At 37.0% G+C, this 17,108-nt stretch overlaps 1 long non-coding RNA gene across 1 annotated transcript; it reads right to left on the bottom strand.

Moving 5' to 3' along the window:
* Positions 1-369: 369 nt before the first annotated feature.
* On the bottom strand, positions 370-16,721 carry LOC147375594 (uncharacterized). The gene is made up of 2 exons (XR_015160236.1): positions 15,406-16,721; positions 370-1,165 (listed from the first exon to the last, which is right to left on the bottom strand). It is a non-coding gene; the product is annotated as an uncharacterized LOC147375594 (long non-coding RNA).
* Positions 16,722-17,108: the final 387 nt, after the last annotated feature.

Raw genomic sequence — 17,108 nt, forward strand, 5'->3', positions numbered from 1 at the left:
TAAGATTTAAGGGAATAGGGTACAGGAAGACAAAATCAGACTGTCAGATTCAAAAATAAAGAAATCCCAACTACCAACCCCTTCCATCACCCGCCTAAATTCTCCTTCCTTAACATTAAATATACATATATATATTAATTAATTAAAAATATTTTAAAAGTTAGTTAGGGCAAAAGGGGCTAGAGGCAGGTGGCTGGCACTCACTATTTCATTGTCTCAGCACATCTGAAATATTGAAATCAAAGGCTGCTAGCCTGTTTGAGTGAGGGGAGGTGGGGCAGAGAAACAAGGCAAACTCTTACAAAGCCATCTTTCTCCACCTTGGACCATTCTTATGCAATTAGGACTAGAAATTGCATTTAGATGTTATGAAGGTCTTCACATTTAGTGAAAATGGGCATAATCGCCTAGTAACATCTTTTACCAAGCCAATATTTTATGTTTCACAACCATTTCCCTATTTTTTCCCCAGACATCCTCCAAGTATTGTTATTACTCCCCCTTTAAGGTGAGGTAACTGAGGCTCCCGAAGTTAAAGGATGTGCCCAAGTCTTTCAGCAATTCTCCAGTCTCCAACTTCTTATCTGAAGCACAGTATTCTTTACATAGATACCGTAACCACTCTAAACAGGTGATAAGACCAGCAGTTCTCAAATCTAGGGAGAGTCTAGTTTTTCTGCCTTTTCATCTTGTCGAGAAATGGAAAGATTTTAAAAATTATTTTCGAACTTCATTTTTCCTCATATTTAAGAAATTAGATCTAATCATTCAACTCAGTCGTTTCCCATGTCCGACTCTGTGCGACCCTATGGGCTGTAACCTGTGAGGCTCCTCTATCCATGGGATTCTCCAGGCACGAATACTGTAGCAGGTTGCCATGCCCTCCTTCAGGGGAGCTTCCTGTTCCAGGGATGGACTCCGCGGCATCTCCTACGTTTTCTGTATCACAGGCGGATTCTTTCCCACTGAGCCAGTTGGGAAGCCCATTTACTCAGCCCTATGAAGACCATTACTCAGACTTTCAGAGCAAGACTGGGTCAGTTCAGTTGTTTGTCTTTTCCAGCTTAGTTGATCTCCTTATTGGATATAAAATAGTGGTAGGATATGAGAATGGAATATATTCCCTTGCATTCTTTCTATGCTGTTGTTTTGTCTCTGTATGAGTCTGAAAAAAAAAAATCATTATAGGCCTATATAGTTTTTAAAGGAGAAAAAGCAAAAAGAAAACGTAAACTCTATTTTCACAACATGCATTAATCACATCACTAATTTCGTGTTTTAGCTTTTTTCTTTTACTTTTTTGAAATTTATTTGTAATGCCATGTGTCTAATGAGAACAACTAAGAAGAAATAGAGAAGTGGTTCATTTTTTAAATCTTCCCCCAAGCTTTTATTAGTTTTAATTAGTCTCAAACTCATATTTGTGAAAATGTTTTTCTGAAGTGTCATTTTAAAATAATATTTGATGGTATTCTGATACAAGTTTTATCCAAAGCATTGGATTGAAAGTACATATCAAAATTTAATGTTATAGCAATAAAACTCTAGTGTAACTGTAAAGTAGATATCAAAATTTAATGTTATAGCAATAAAACTCTAGTGTAACTGTATATTTATTTTAAAATTTAAGACCTTTTCATGATTTATACATCAAAAAAAAAAAAAAACCCAAAGCCAATATACAGTGACATCAAAAGTTATTGTTTTATTTATGAATGTTTGATCTCTTTGAAACTTTTCTTACCCTCACTGCAGTACACACCAGTTAGACTACATAAGAGTTAAAAGTATAAGGGCATATAGTATCAATTAATGTTACCCTCTCTTAACTCACCTCCACCAATGCCTTAAATGTACTACATTTCAGAATTTTTGTATAACACTTTCCTCCTTTCTGTGTATTGATTGCTTCATCTTATCCTCAGTTGTTTGTTTTGTAGTTATTCACCTTGAAAACAAGTAATTTGGAGGATCTGAGGTGTCACTATAGAATGCTGGCACAGAATGTCCCCGGATCCACGCTTCTTGGTGTCAGAACAGCAATAGTCTGAATTGTGTTGGTCTGGAACATCACCGCCCTCTAGTGACCCAAAGGTTAATAACATGCTATATAATTTCTGAACAATACATGCTTTGCTTAAGGACCTCTGATACTTTTCATAGGGGCCTAACATAACTATTGTCATTCTGTCTTTCTTTGAATGTCTGTCTAACCAATATTTCAGTGAGGATTAAAATTATAGAGTAAGGTAACTGAAAGACCACATATTCAAAAACTTTTGAAAAGATATTAAAGCATGCATTCACCCGTTATGTATTTTTAACTGATATTATGCCTAGAAGTGATTTTAGTCCATAAATTTAAATCCCCTATTGTATCTTACATCTTAAAATTTCTGACATATGTCAGTACTTAGCAAGTGCTGATGAATTTATTGTATATACTTCTACTGAACTTCTATCAGGAAATCTTAAAATAGACATAAATTAAAAAAAAATAAATCAGTCCTGAATAGTCACTGGAAGGACTGATGCTGAAGCTGAAGCTCCAATACTTTGTCCATCTGATGCAAGAACTGACTCATTGGAAAAGACCCTGATGCTGGGAAAGATTGAAGGCAGGAGGAAAAGGGAACAACAGAGGATGAGATGGTTGGATGGCATCACCAACTCAATGGGCATGAGTTTGAGCAAACTCTGGGAGTTGGTGATGGACAAGGAAGCCTGGTGTGCTGCAGTCCATGGGATAGCAAAGAGTCAGACATGACTAACTGAACTGGAAAAATTAATAGTTTCACACAATCAAGCCCTTGATTATCTGAAAATATCTGCAGTTCTTACTCTATAGAGCCAACTACTAATTTCAGAATGTTTTCAAGTCATTTATTCAATAAGTATTGAGACTTGTCTACCAGTCTAGTAGTTAAGACTCCTTGTTTCCAATGCAGGGGATGCAGGTTCAATTTTTGGTGGGGGAACTAAGATCCCACATGCTGCATGGTGCAGCCAAAAATAAATAAATAGTGAGCACCCACACTATGTCAGACACCATACAGTCGTCAAGGACACAAGAAAAACAAAAGTTTCTACATTTATGGAGTTTATATTTTAATGGAAACTCTTGATATTTTACCCAAAATAACAGAAGAATGCTAAACTCAGTGGCTTTTGTGATGTCATGCAAATCAAGAAACCCAATTTTAGAAACAATGTACAGTTTTGAAGAAAAAGTAGAAAAATGTATATAGTATTCAGGATCAAGTAAGATTTATCTCAGGAACACAAGGTAGATGTAGCTCTCAAACATTAATCAATATAATTAAGAGTTCAACAAAATAGACACTTTAAGTCTTTTCTAAATCAATTATCTTGATACCCTAAGTCCTTTTTATTGACTGCCTCTTTTCCAAATTTTGTTTCATTATATGCCTAGTAATTTTTAACTGAAAACTGGACATTACCATTCATATACTGTAGTGACTGTGGATTTCATTTCTTCTGAAGATTACTGATTTGGTGGTGATGGGGTGGTCCTTTTGGCAGTTAATGTGCCTGGATTCAAAATGCTAACATTTTCTCTCCACTGATAGGCAGCTACTGTTATCTCGTCTCTTCATGACTGCTCTTTAAGCCTGGTTTCTTGTGAATTGATCTATCCTATCTAATGCAAAGAGCCAACTCATTGGAAAAGACCCTGATGCTGGGAAAGACTGAAGGCAAAAGAAAAAGGGGGTAGCAGAGGATGAGATGGTTAGATGGCATCACTGCCTCAATGGACATGAATTGAGCAAACTTTGGGAGACAGCAAAGGACAGAGGAGCCTAGCATGCTACAATCCATGGAGTCACAAAGAGTTAGACATGATTTACCAACTGAACAACAACGTACCTATATGATTTGTTGATTGTTCAGTGATGGGGATCATTCTGTCTGGTTTATTTGCTTATAGCGGGGGTGTCTTCTGATTTCTAGCTGTTTTGTCAGTTTGGGGCTGTGCCCTGGTATTTCAAGCCTGTGAAGCTTCAGCTTGCTTTTTAAAATTAGGTTCCAGGGCGATTCTGTCATTCACATATAGTTTGGCTGTCAAATGTAGATTTGGGCAGAAGTTCTAGTTCACTTTCTGTGGTTCTCATTATTTGAATTTCCTATTTAAATCTCAGTGGTTTTTCTAAACGTGAACTCCCATCTCTTGCACTTTTTGCCAATGAGGGCAGTTTCTCTACTACTATTTCCTATGAGATAGTCATGAGGATTGGATATCACCTCAGTCCAAAAGACCAGAAGTCTTAATTCTTACTCCTGTCAGTTGCAGTTTTTTTGAGATTATTTTTTTCTCCTAGCTCTGTGTGCTTTTGAATGCTTTCCAATAAATTTAAATAGTTGTTGTTTTAAATCTTTTAACCAGACTTTATAATTGTTATTTGCAGGACAGTGATATTGGCATAATGATATACATGCAGTTCAATGGAATAATATGCTTATGTTATTCCATTGAACTTTATATAGATGTGTGTGTGTGTGCTCAGTTATGTCTGACTCTGTGCAACCCCATGATAACTCACCAGGCTCCTCTGTCCATGGAATTTTCTAGGCAAGAACACTAGAACGGGTTGCTATTTCCTTTTCCAGGGAATCTTCCCAACCCAGGGATGGAACCCTCGGCTCTTGTGTCTCCTGCACTGGTAGGTGGATTCTTTACCACTAGTTTCACCTGGGAAGCCCACTTTATATAGATATGTATGTGTGTGTATATATATATATATATATATATACACACACAGAAATATAAAGATATGTATACACACATACATACATAAATGCAAATTCAGTTAATTTTCAACAAAGTGTTAAGGTAATTCAGTAAAGTCTTCACAAATGGTGCTGGGAAAACTGGATACCTATATGCAAATAAAAATGAACACAATCCTTATCTCACACCACACACAGAGTTTCATACATTAAACAAATTTATTTAATCTTAAGACTATAAACCTTCTAAATTAAAATAGGAGAAAAATTCTGATTTCTTTACCCTCTCATTGTTACTAGAAGTACTCCTACAGCTTTTTCTTGTCTTTTGATCATTTAACAAATGTGATTATTACTTTTGGTCATTATATATAGAAATTCTTTATAGTCTTAAATACCAGGAACAATCTTTTTTTTCTTGAATGTTTGGAGCATAATTTTTCTGAATGTTTAGGTTATAATTTTTTGTTATTAGCAGCAATTACAATAACATTTTTATATTTATTGGTATGTACATTTGTGGGGCTTATTTTTATCATGATAAATCCTTAGGAGAGGATTGATAGATCCCAAATTTGTATCCACAGCCTATACTTCCCCTGGAATTCTAGCCTCATTTATCCAAGTGACTGTCATCCCACTTGGATAACCCAGTAACACCACAGTATGTTCAAATGGAACTTCAAATTTTCTTCCCCACTCCTGGTTATACCTGAGTCTTCCCCATTGCAATGTATAATAATGCCATCCACAAACTCAAGCCAGAAATCAAATGGCCATCCTTGACTCTTCATTTTCCATTGTTTCTCTTTTCCAATCCATTATCCAGTAATATTAATTCTATTTCCAAAATACACATTCACTGTCTCCATCTCCACAGCTACTATCTTGGTTCAGGTCACTGCCATCATTTACCTAATCTACTGCTACTGTTTTTAATTGTCTTGGTTTTATCATTTTAAATTTTATTGTGACAAAATAAGCTAAGCAAAGCTTAAATAGCATGTAGATTTTATTTTAAAAAATTGCTATGGCTGTGCTGAGTCTTGCCGTGTGCAGGCTTCTCCCTGTGGTGGCTTCTCTTGTTGCGGTGTTCAGGCTCTAGAGCATGCGAGCTTCGGGAGTTGCAGTGCATGGGCCCCAGGCTCTAGAGCACAGGCACAGTAGTTGTGGTACACGGGCTTAGCTGCCCCGAGGCATGTGGGATCTTCCTGGATCACAGATTGAACCTGTCTCCTGCATTGGCGGATTCATTACCATTGGGCCACCAGGGAAGCCCATATATTTTTAAAAGTTCGTGATATTTTCTACACCTGTCCTTAATTTTACTTCCAAACTAACCAATATGAACAGGTTGTGGTGTATGACTTCAGATTTTTCTTTATGCTCATACAAAGATACATTCACTTACAATACATGGATTCCTGCTGCTTTGTTTGCAGGCTCTGAATTACAATCTGAGTAAAATATATTTTACTGTTAGTTTGGATCTCCCTAACTAGTAAAGTTAAATCCATTTTCACATTTCTATTAACTTCCTCGTTGATTTTTGTGCACTGCCCATTGGATTATCATTATGCTATTAATTCGCAGGAGCTCTTTGGATATTTAGATACCCATCACCTGTTTCTTATTTTCCTACCCTATCATTTTTCTTTTTTGTGTGTCATGTTTACTACCATATGTAGAAAATTTGTTCAGTAAAATGTTCATCTTTCCCTTTATGATTTTAGGATTATTGCTTAAGAAAGTTAAAAGTTTCTCCTTAATTTCTATACTCATTACATTTTGGAAAATACTGCTTTAATAATGTTTAATCAAATAGATTTAATTTTTATTAAAAAAGTTAAACTTCCACCTTATTAAGCTAACTAGCACTATTTATTAAGTAAATCATAATTCTTCTCTTAAATACCATTTATCATATACTAAATTTCTATATAGCCTAGAATCTAGATCTTACTTTCTAAATATCATTCTTCAATAAGAACCACCAGAACTCCTTGGAGAAATGACTGATTGATGGCTGAGACAGGGAAGATATGAGCCTACAACATCTGTATTATCAAAAATTAGACTGCTCAAAAGACAAAAGGATGGTGATATGTCAAAAACACAGGAGTCAACGTAAAACAGTTCCCAATGGCTAAATGGAACAATCTGACCAATAAAATAATGGAATCCTGAATATAATTCAAATGTAAATATACACAGGCCCATACTGATATAAATGAGTAAATAAATGAGTAAAAAAGAGGCAAACCTGCTTAATATATGTAGATACTCCCCTCTCCAGGAACTGAAACATAGTCCCCCTTATTGAGAGTATGCTTGACTTCATGACTTTCAGGCATTTATTGTGCTTTGAGTTTCAGATACTGCATTTTTAGATAGATGATTGGTGGCAATCCTGCACCATCAGAAAATGGTATTTTTAAAAGTAAGAGTATTTTAGACTTAAGGTATGTATATTGTCCTTTTAGACATAATATCACACACTTAACAGACTTTGGTATAGGGTAAACATAATTTATATGCACTAGCAAGCCAGTAAGTTTATGTGAGTCGCTTTACTGTGATACCTGGTTTACTGTGGTGGTCTGGAATTGAACCAGCAGTATCTCCAACGTATGCCTGCGCTTCCAAAGAATATAGTATTAAAAAGAAAATAGTAGTACCTTTATAATGGAGAAATCTGGCAAACCCTGTCTTAACAAAGTGATGGTTAACATTTCCAGTAATGTCATGTGGATATATCTCTTGATATGTGATGAGGAAGGCACTTCATTCCTACAGTAACCTTTCTAAAACCCATAACCCCAGTCTAATCATGAAAAGAAAGTAACAGATAAACCCCAAATGAAGGTCATTCTACAGGATACCCGGAGAAGGCAATGGCACCCCACTCCAGTACTCTTGCCTGGAAAATCCCATGGATGGAGGAGCCTGGTAGGCTGCAGTCCATGGGGTCGCTAAGAGTCGGACACGACTGAGTGACTTCACTTTCACTTTTCACTTTCCTGCATTGGAGAAGGAAATGGCAACCCACTCCAGTGTTCTTGCCTGGAGAATCCGAGGGACAGGGGAGCCTGGTGAGCTGCCGTCTATGGGGTCGCACAGAGTCGGACACAACTGAAGCGACTTAGCAGCTACAGGATACTGGAAAAGTACTCTGGTGGTCAGGTATTCTGTAGAATACCTGGTAAACTGGTAGAAATTAAAGGAAATCTGGAGTTAACAGTAATGTGTGAATATTGGTTTCTTGTATTCTTGCAAATTATGCCAAATATTAAGGGTATAGGAACTCTTATTATCTTGGCAAGTTTTCTATATATATAAAATTATTCCCCCCAAAGATATTAAGGATGTATTCTTTTCTGTAATCTCTTACGTTATTCCACTAAGTTACTTATATTTCTAGGTGAATAGTTTTGACTGGCTCAGATCACTAACTCCTTATTGCAAAATTCAGACTTAAATTGAAGAAAAGTAGGGAAAACCATTAAACCATTAAATGACCTGAATCAAATCCATTATGATTATACAGTGGAAGTGAAGGGATTAGATCTGACAGAGTGCCTGAAGAACTATGGATGGGGTTTGTAACACTGTATAGGAGGCCGTGATCAAAACAATCCCCAAGAAAAAGAAATGCAAAAAGGCAAAATGGTTGTGTGAGGAGGCCTTACAAATAGCTGAGAAAAGAGAAGTAAAGGCAAAGGAGAAAAGGAAAGATCTACCTATCTAAACGCAGAGTTCCAAATAGCAAGGAGAGATAAGAAAGCCTTCCTCAGCAATCAGTGCAAAGAAATAGAGGAAACCAATAGATTGGGAAAGACTAGAGATCTCTTCAAGAAAATTAGACATACCAAGGAAACATTTCATGCAAAGATGGGCACAGTAGATGACAGAAATGGTGTGGATCTAACAGAAGCAGAAGATATTAAAAAGAGGTGGCAAGAATACATAGAACTGTACAAAAAAGAGCTTCACAACCAAGATGATCACTCACCTAGAGCCAGACATCCTGGAATGTGAAGTCAAGTGGGCCGTAGGAAGCATCACCATGAACAAAACCAGTGGAGGTGATGGAATTCCAGTTGAGCTATTTCAAATCCTAAAAGATGATGGTGTGAAAATGCTGCATTCAATATGGCAGCAAATTTGGAAAACTCAGCAGTGGCCACCGGACTGGAAAAGGTCAGTTGTCATTCCAATCCCAAAGAATGTTCAAACTGCCCCACAATTGCACTCATCCCACATGCTAGCAAACTAATGCTCAAAATTCTCTAAGCTAGCCTTCAGCAATACGTGAACCGAAAACTGTTGGATTTTCAAGCTGGATTTAGAAAAGGCAGAGGAACTAGAGACCAAATTGCCAAGATCTGTTGGATCATAGAAAAAGCAAGAGTTCCAAAAAAATTTCTACTTATGCTTTACTGACTACTCCAAAGCCTTTGACTGTGTGGATCACAACAAACTGTGGAAAATTCTGATGAGATGGGAATACCAGACCACCTTACCTGCCTTCTGAGAAATTTGTATGCAGGTCAAAAAGCAAGTAAGAACCAGACATGGAAAAACAGACTGGTTTCAAATTGGGAAAAGAGTACATCAAGGCTGTATAGTCACCTTGCTTATTTAACTTATATGCAAAGTACATCATGTGAAATGCCAGGCTAGATGAAGCACAAGCTGGAATCAAGATTGCCAGAACTATCAATAACCTCAGATATGCAGACACCACCCTTATGGCAGAAAAAGAGGGACTAAAGAGCCTTTTGATGAAAGTGAGAGTGAAAAAGCTGGCTTAAAACTCAACAGTCAAAAAAGATCATGGCATCTGGTTCCATCAGTTCATGGCAAATAGGAGGGGAAACAATGGAAACTGTGACAGACTTTCTTTTCTTGGGCTCCAAAATCACTACAGATGGTGACTGCAGCCATTTAAAGATGCTTGCTCCTTGGAAGAAAAAATGACAAACCTAAACAGCATATTAAAAAGCAGAGACATTATTTGGCAAACAAAGGCCTGCCAAAGCTATGGTTTTTCCAGTAGTAATGTATGGATGTGAGTTGGACTATAAAGCTGAGTGCTGAAGAACTGATGCTTTTGAACTGTGGTGTTGAAGACTCTTGCGAGTCCCTTGGACTGCAAGATCAAACCAGTCAATCCTAGTGGAAATCAGTCCTGAATATTCATTGGAAAGACTGAGGCTGAAACTCCAGTACTTTGGCCACCTGATGCAAAGAACTGACTCATTGGGAAAAGACCCTGATGCTGGGCAAGACTGAAAGCAGAAGGGACAACGAAAGATATGGTTGAATGGCATCACGGACTTGACAGAGAATTTTGAGCAAGCTCAGGGAGTTTGTGATGGACAGGGAAGCCTGGAGTGCTGCAGTCCATGGGGTTGCAAGGAGTCGGACACGACTGAGTGACCAAACTGAACTAAGCTTCATGTAAACAGAATCAAATAGAGCACACATCAACTTCCCAAGTGTATTTGAAAGAGTGTTTTTTGTTGCTAGTGAGTTCTGTGTCAATTAGGTCAAGTTGACTTATCTCCCCATTTTTGCCATACAGTTCTATCAAGTTTTGTTTCATGTTTTCAACTATTACACACATAAATGCTTATGATTGATTATGCTTTTGACATACATGATTTATTCCTATTCTTTCATCAGTTTTTACTACATTATTTCCACCCTTTCACTTCTAACCTATTTGTATCTTTATGTTCACAATAGATTTCTTTTAAGAGCATATGGGTCTTGCTCCATTTATCTAGTTTGACAGTCTCTTTTATTATGGGGAGTGTTTGAACAGTGGTTGGGCTCAAACCTACTATTTTCCATCACGTTTCTTTTTTCTGCCTCCTTTTACATTATTTGTGATTCCATTTTTTTCAAGTGTATTATGTGTAACTCCTGGTTATGTTCGGTGGCTGCTTTTATAGCATACATCTTCTCAAAGTACCTTCAAGATATGTACAACTTTGTTTATAACCCTACAAATAGCTCACTTCCATTTCCCCCATTTTGACCTGAGCAACTTGTTTACTTGCACCTAAGTCTCACAGTCTATTTGCTTTAAACAATTATCTTTTAGTGACTTAAAAAACAAACCTGTATTTAACCACATAACACTTCCTGTGCTATTACTGTATAGATCTAATTTCCATCTGATATCAATTTTCTTTTGCCAAAAAAGAAAAAAAAAAATCTAATTTTTGTATTAGAGATTCAGCTTTGGAGAAATTACAAAGTTTATACATTTGAACGGGTATATATAGAATAGGCTGATTTTTTAAAATACCTTTAAAGATACTGCATGATCTTGTTTTTCACTGTTCCGACAGTACTGGCTGTCATCCTTATTTCTATACAAATGACTTTTTCTCTGGCTGCTTTTCATCTTCGTCACAGGCTTTCAACAACTTGATTATGAATAGATCTGCTTAAATTTCCATGTCTAGGCTTAGACCTTGATATGGAATACTTTGTGAGCAGCATTTAAGCTCAAGGATTTTACATCAACTGTTTTAGATTCATTTCCATAATTTGGGGAAAATATTACAAGTGAATTGTCCCAATATCCTCTTGGCATTTTTTCTATTGCAGGCTTTTAGTAATGCAGGTGCCGCAGCACCGGGTTATGCAGCCTGAGAAGTACTTACATGGTCTTCATTTCTGGTAGAGAATTAACGAGAACACTTTGCGACCTTTCCTTTTCGATACTTCTTATGTATTAAGAACAGTGTGATACACAGCAATGCAATTCTCTAATTCCAACCACACCATTTACAAAGGTGCAAATATTTAACCTTCTCTGATCATGGTCACTAGTATCACATTAAAATTCTTAAGCTCTAATAGCCACATAATCCAAATTACAATAAGATGATTTATCTTTTCTGCTCAGAATTCTGATTTGAAGTATTTAAGCACTGAAAAGGCAACATTTTCAGCAGATTTGAATAATTAGAGGTAATAATGTCATTAAGAGGATTAATGTAATTACTAATTCATCAGATTTGTGTCATCCACATCACTTTCATGTTTTTTCAGGTCTTTAGTTCACTAAAGAGCAAGTAACTCCTAATTTACATTTCTTATAATAAATGTCCAAATCATCTTTGCCAATAAAATGAACTTCACTGGTGTAGTTATCAATCGATAGTATTTTATGCTATTTTCTATTAAAAGCTTTTAGGGCCTCAAAACCTATTAAATACGATTGTAACTAGTCTATGTTTACTGTTCTAAATTTTAAGTAAACATATGACAATATTTTAATAAACACAAAACCATTTTGACCTGTGTTCCTACACAAGAATGCAAAGGCTAATTTTTAACTTAGTTCCAAGAGTTATACATTCTAAAGGAATTCAATTTACCAATTCATAAGCAAACTTGCTTAGGTTGGTATTTTTGCAGACATGTTAGGTATAAACCAATAGCTTACTAAAATTCTCTTGCTGCTGCTGCTAAGTCGCTTCAGTCATGTCCGACTCTGCGACACCATAGACAGCAGCCCACCAGGCTCCCCCATCCCTGGGATCAGAATAATTCTGTGCTTCCATCTTCAGGAATATAAAAAGAAACTAAACAAATTTCAAAACATATACCAGTAAGGCTTGATTTCCAATCTTCAGTTCAGTTCAGTTGCTCAGTCGTGTCCAACTCTTTGTGACCCCATGGAAATCTTCTCTTAGCTGTTTGCATAAACCTAAGTTGGTGTTTTACCGGGCTTCCCTGCTGGCTCAGATGTAAAGAATCTGCCTGTAATGCAGGAGACCTGGGTTCAAACCCTGGGTTCGGAAGTTCCGCTGGAGAAAGAAACAGCAACCCACTCCAGTATTCTTGCCTGGAGAATTTCAAGGACAAAGGAGCCTGGCAGGCTACAATCCATGGGGTCGCAAAGAGTTGGAGGTGTCTGAGTGACTTAACCCTTTTATGTTGGCATACATCAAGGGCAATAAACAGTGTTTACATGCAATTTCTACAGATTCTATACTACACTGAAGCATAGCTGGATGAGTAAATGCAAACCTTATTAGCTTGTGATGAAATGGAACTATTCAACTGGAAAAAAAAATCAAAAGTGTCCAGTTTGCTAACTGGCTATCATAACTTCAGAAAGAAAACTCCTGCAACCAAATGTTTTCCAGTAAAGAATAAGCATTTATTAGTATTGGAGGAAAAAACTGACTAAACTCTAAGAAACATATTTATATTTATTCCTTTGTCAAACATGGTGCTAGCTATAGAATGCTGAAAGAGCTAGAAATACTGGGTAAAAGACTTTCAAGAAATTCACCTGAACTATGGAAACTCAGGAATCAGGGTGCGCATCTGAGTGTTTTGAATCAAGTCATGAAGATCAAGTGAAAAAGGGATGGTAATGAGATGTGTACAGGGCACAGGAAACTTGCACAGATGGAAATTTATCACAAGTAGTCAGCATGGCTCACGGGGATAGCTATATAGGCTTTGTGCTCAAGTCTGCTGGAACTGGCAGGGGGAAGGGAAGGTGTGGTAGTCAGAAAAGATTTTAGTTTAATCCTGAAAACCATAGGAAAATTTTTAAACAAGGAAATTACATGAACATAAACAGCTTATATGAGTACTGAAAGAATAACTGAGTACTGAAAGAATAACTACTTGGTTAAGTATCATCTAGCAAACACTGTGGAAGACCTCTACTAAATGTCAGAGGGGGAGTGAGTGAGTGTTGGTCACTCAGTTGTATCCAACTCTTTGCAACCCCAAGGGCTGTAGCCTGCTAGGCTCCTCTGTCCATGGGATTCTCCAAGCAACTGACCCAGGGATCGAACCCAGGTCTCCTGCACTGCAGGCGGATTCTTTACCATCTGCATATGCCATATGCCAGCCTGGAGGCCCAATAATCATTAAGAGCCAACTTTAATATCTTAGTCCATAAACCAAGACACTGGTAGCAGTAGTGGAGCACTGTGGGCTTGAGAACCATTGATTTAAGGTTGCTGCTGCTGCTGCTAAGTCGCTGTAGTCGTCCAACTCTGTGCGACCCCATAGACAGCAGCCCACCAGGCTCCGCCGTCCCTGGGATTCTCCAGACAAGAACACTGGAGTGGGTTGCCATTTCCTTCTCCAATGCATGAAAGTGAAAAATCAAAGTGAAGTCGCTGACTCGTGTCTGACGCTTAGTGACCCCATGGACTGCAGCTTACCAGGCTTCTCCGTCCATGGGATTTTCCAGTAAAGAGTTCTGGAGTGGGTTGCCATTGCCTTCTCTGATTCAAAGTTAAGTCAGATTTATTTGAGGTGGGAAGGCAAAAGAGAAATCTAAGAGGACCCTGCATCCTACATCACTGATAATGTTGTTTATCAATGTGAAACATACTAGTTTTGATGGACAGATTGCATGGGTAGAATTTAGATATATTCAAACAGTTTGACATTTAAAAAGAAGACACACAGTAGGCAGTTTAATGGATCTGGTGCTATAGAAAGGGGTGAGTAGGAATACTTTAGTATTACCATACAAAATATCTGAGGCCATGAGTAGGGAGTAATATTCAGTTATTTGCTGTATACTCATACGCTAGTCATAAAAATGTCCAATGTCATACAGGCTCCATGAAGTAAAAATTCAAATCTGGCTCTGACTCCAGGAGAAGAGTACAGATAGAAATGAAGTATCATTGCCAAATCCACCACTGGGATCATACCCATTCACTTCATATTACATTCAGGCTGGAGGTACTCAGTCTCTGATAATGCCACAGAGAACAGGCAGGTCACAGATGTTTCAGTTTGTGGGTAGGTACAAAACTCTTTGTTCTGACTGCCCGATTAAGGTCTTTAATTATCACTGTTTTCAAGCACTTTTCAATGTGGTGCAGTTTATTTCTGACAGCATTATTACTTGGTTCCTTCTTTTTCTAAGGTTTTAAACCACGAAGAGTGTTTTGGATCTCCTAAAACACACCCAAATCTTGAGGCTTCACAAACTAGCTCACCTTATTCATCAGTAAACCTGTCCTTCAAGACTGCTCAAGTCAATTCCTTAGAGTTTGCCTCTTCACTCAGACAAGACTGATTTTCTTCCCACTTTAGCAGAGACTTTATTGCTTCTATAAATAAGACCATGTCCCCACTAGATTGAGATTATGTCCTACATACATTTTGCCTTCAAATCCAGGTCTTATTCAACTGAATAATGTATATAGCTTTCTTCTTCTTATGTATATTTTAATTATTCATTTATGTATAATGAGGGGCTGTCCTACATACATTTTGCCTTCAAATCCAGGTCTTATTCAACTGAATAATGTATATAGCTTTCTTCTTCTTATGTATATTTTAATTATTCATTTATGTATAAGTTACCAATTATTGTTATTTTCTTATGCTAGTATGTTTACTTTGCTAAATACAGGCATTTGCAAACTATTAGTATCACATGTTCATCTTTTAACCATGTGCAATGCTACAACACCCTCTCGTAAGCATCCGTTTGCTTCAATGTGGCTGGGAAAAAACAAAACTGTGTTGGCTCTAATGCCACCTGAATTAATTCTTACTGATATTATATTTAACTGTCTAGGCTCCTATTTAAAGTCAAAGCTATCACCAGCACCAAGGTCTAGATTTTATTTCCTCACCTACCTGATGATAAACCTCCAACAATTCTTCCTTCCTTCCCTTTCTCCATCATCTACCAGAGAATGGAGGCAAGTCAAAGGTTAAGAGTCAATCTGAAAAGGACGCTCAATGGCCAAAGTTGGAAGTTTGAGCAGAAAATAACATAGCATTCAATTATGACTTAAAGAATAAATATGCAGAAGTCCATACAAGTGTAAATAAATAGGAGATAAATCTACAAGTGAATTCAAATCTGTGTAGACAGCCTTTTCCCACAGGGTGCTGGAATTTAACTCTCCCCGTCCCAACTCTGAAGGTGAGCTACACTTAGTGACTTGCTGACAAAGAATGGAGTAGATTAAGGGGAAAAAAACTGAACTACAATGGTGATTTCAGGCAATTTCTGTGAAAAGGGCACTTTTCTTCTGTGGTATTTGCTCTGAAACTCATACTCAGTCTAATCACAAGAAAAACCAGACAAACTTTAGAGGGACATTCTAAAGGATACCCAGTCAGTACTCCTCTTAAGTCATCAAAGGCAAGGCAAGAATGACAACCTGTCAGACCAGAGGAGACTGGAGATTTATGAGAAACAAGTGGAAGTGTAACGTAGCACCCTGGATTAATGGAAAAATACTGAAATTCAAGTAAAACCTGGACTGTAAGTAACAGTAACATATCAATGTTGGTTTCTTAGTTTTGACAAAATCACAGGGTGATATGCTAATGATGGTAGAGACTGGGTGGGAGTACGTGGGAACTTTCTGTTCAGCCTTTGCAACTTTTCTGTAAATTTTAAGTTATTTCAAAATAGTATGTCTACTTATCCACCTACTTATAAAAGACTAAAATTAACACCTTCTTACTAAATCAGATGTTAAAAAAATCTATTTTGACTTAACATCTATCTCCTCAAACAGGTTATTTGGTTATTACTAGAGGTAATACTGATTATCTGCCATGAGACTTGGGGATGAATACCCATTAAGCCACTCCTCTGTGATTCCCTTGGGCAAATTTTAATTTTCTTAAACTGTAATCTTTCAGTTTGTAAAACATGGGATGATATACAATAGTATGTAAAGATGACAGGAAGAATTAGCCAGGAAATCAGTATTACATACCTTCAACTGCCTTTAAACAAAACTCCATTGTTTTCCAGAAATAAAATTATTTCCAGTTTAGGAAAGCTATCAAGTTATTTCTATTAAAAAACAAAACATCTAACAATTATGTCAAAATTGTTAGGGAAGAAAAGAGAAATTTCATACCATCTTACCAGCATCTATTGAAACAGCACTGGCTGTGGAAGCCAAATATCGAGAAGATGTGAGAAAAAAAAATCAGTTTTACCTTGGTACATGTGCCTAGACAGTCTTATGCTTATAGCTTGCTCTGGACTTGGAATCTGTTGCCAATACCAACTATTCAATATTGTTTAGATAAAAGGATTCTAAATACAAATTTAAGAACACTTAGCAGTTAAAAAAGATCCTTGTTAAGTGCTAAGAAGCACACTGACATGTTATTTGCCACATGGAATAAGCTACGTTCTGGTGCAGTGTTCAACTAGTTTGGGTACTCTCTGTTTAAAACAATTCAAAAATTGCTGAGTGACAAAGGTTATAGTGATCATGGCTTTGGTATGTTTTAAACCAAACATTCATATATAAAAATAAGGTGACTTTACATAAAAGGTAAGTGAACAGAGGAAGTCTAAAATGCAC

The sequence above is a fragment of the Bos grunniens genome, chromosome 3, assembly GCF_055505025.1.
Source record: "Bos grunniens cultivar Pamir isolate PY7600 chromosome 3, Bosgru_T2T1.0, whole genome shotgun sequence".
Taxonomy (NCBI): domain Eukaryota; kingdom Metazoa; phylum Chordata; class Mammalia; order Artiodactyla; family Bovidae; genus Bos; species Bos grunniens.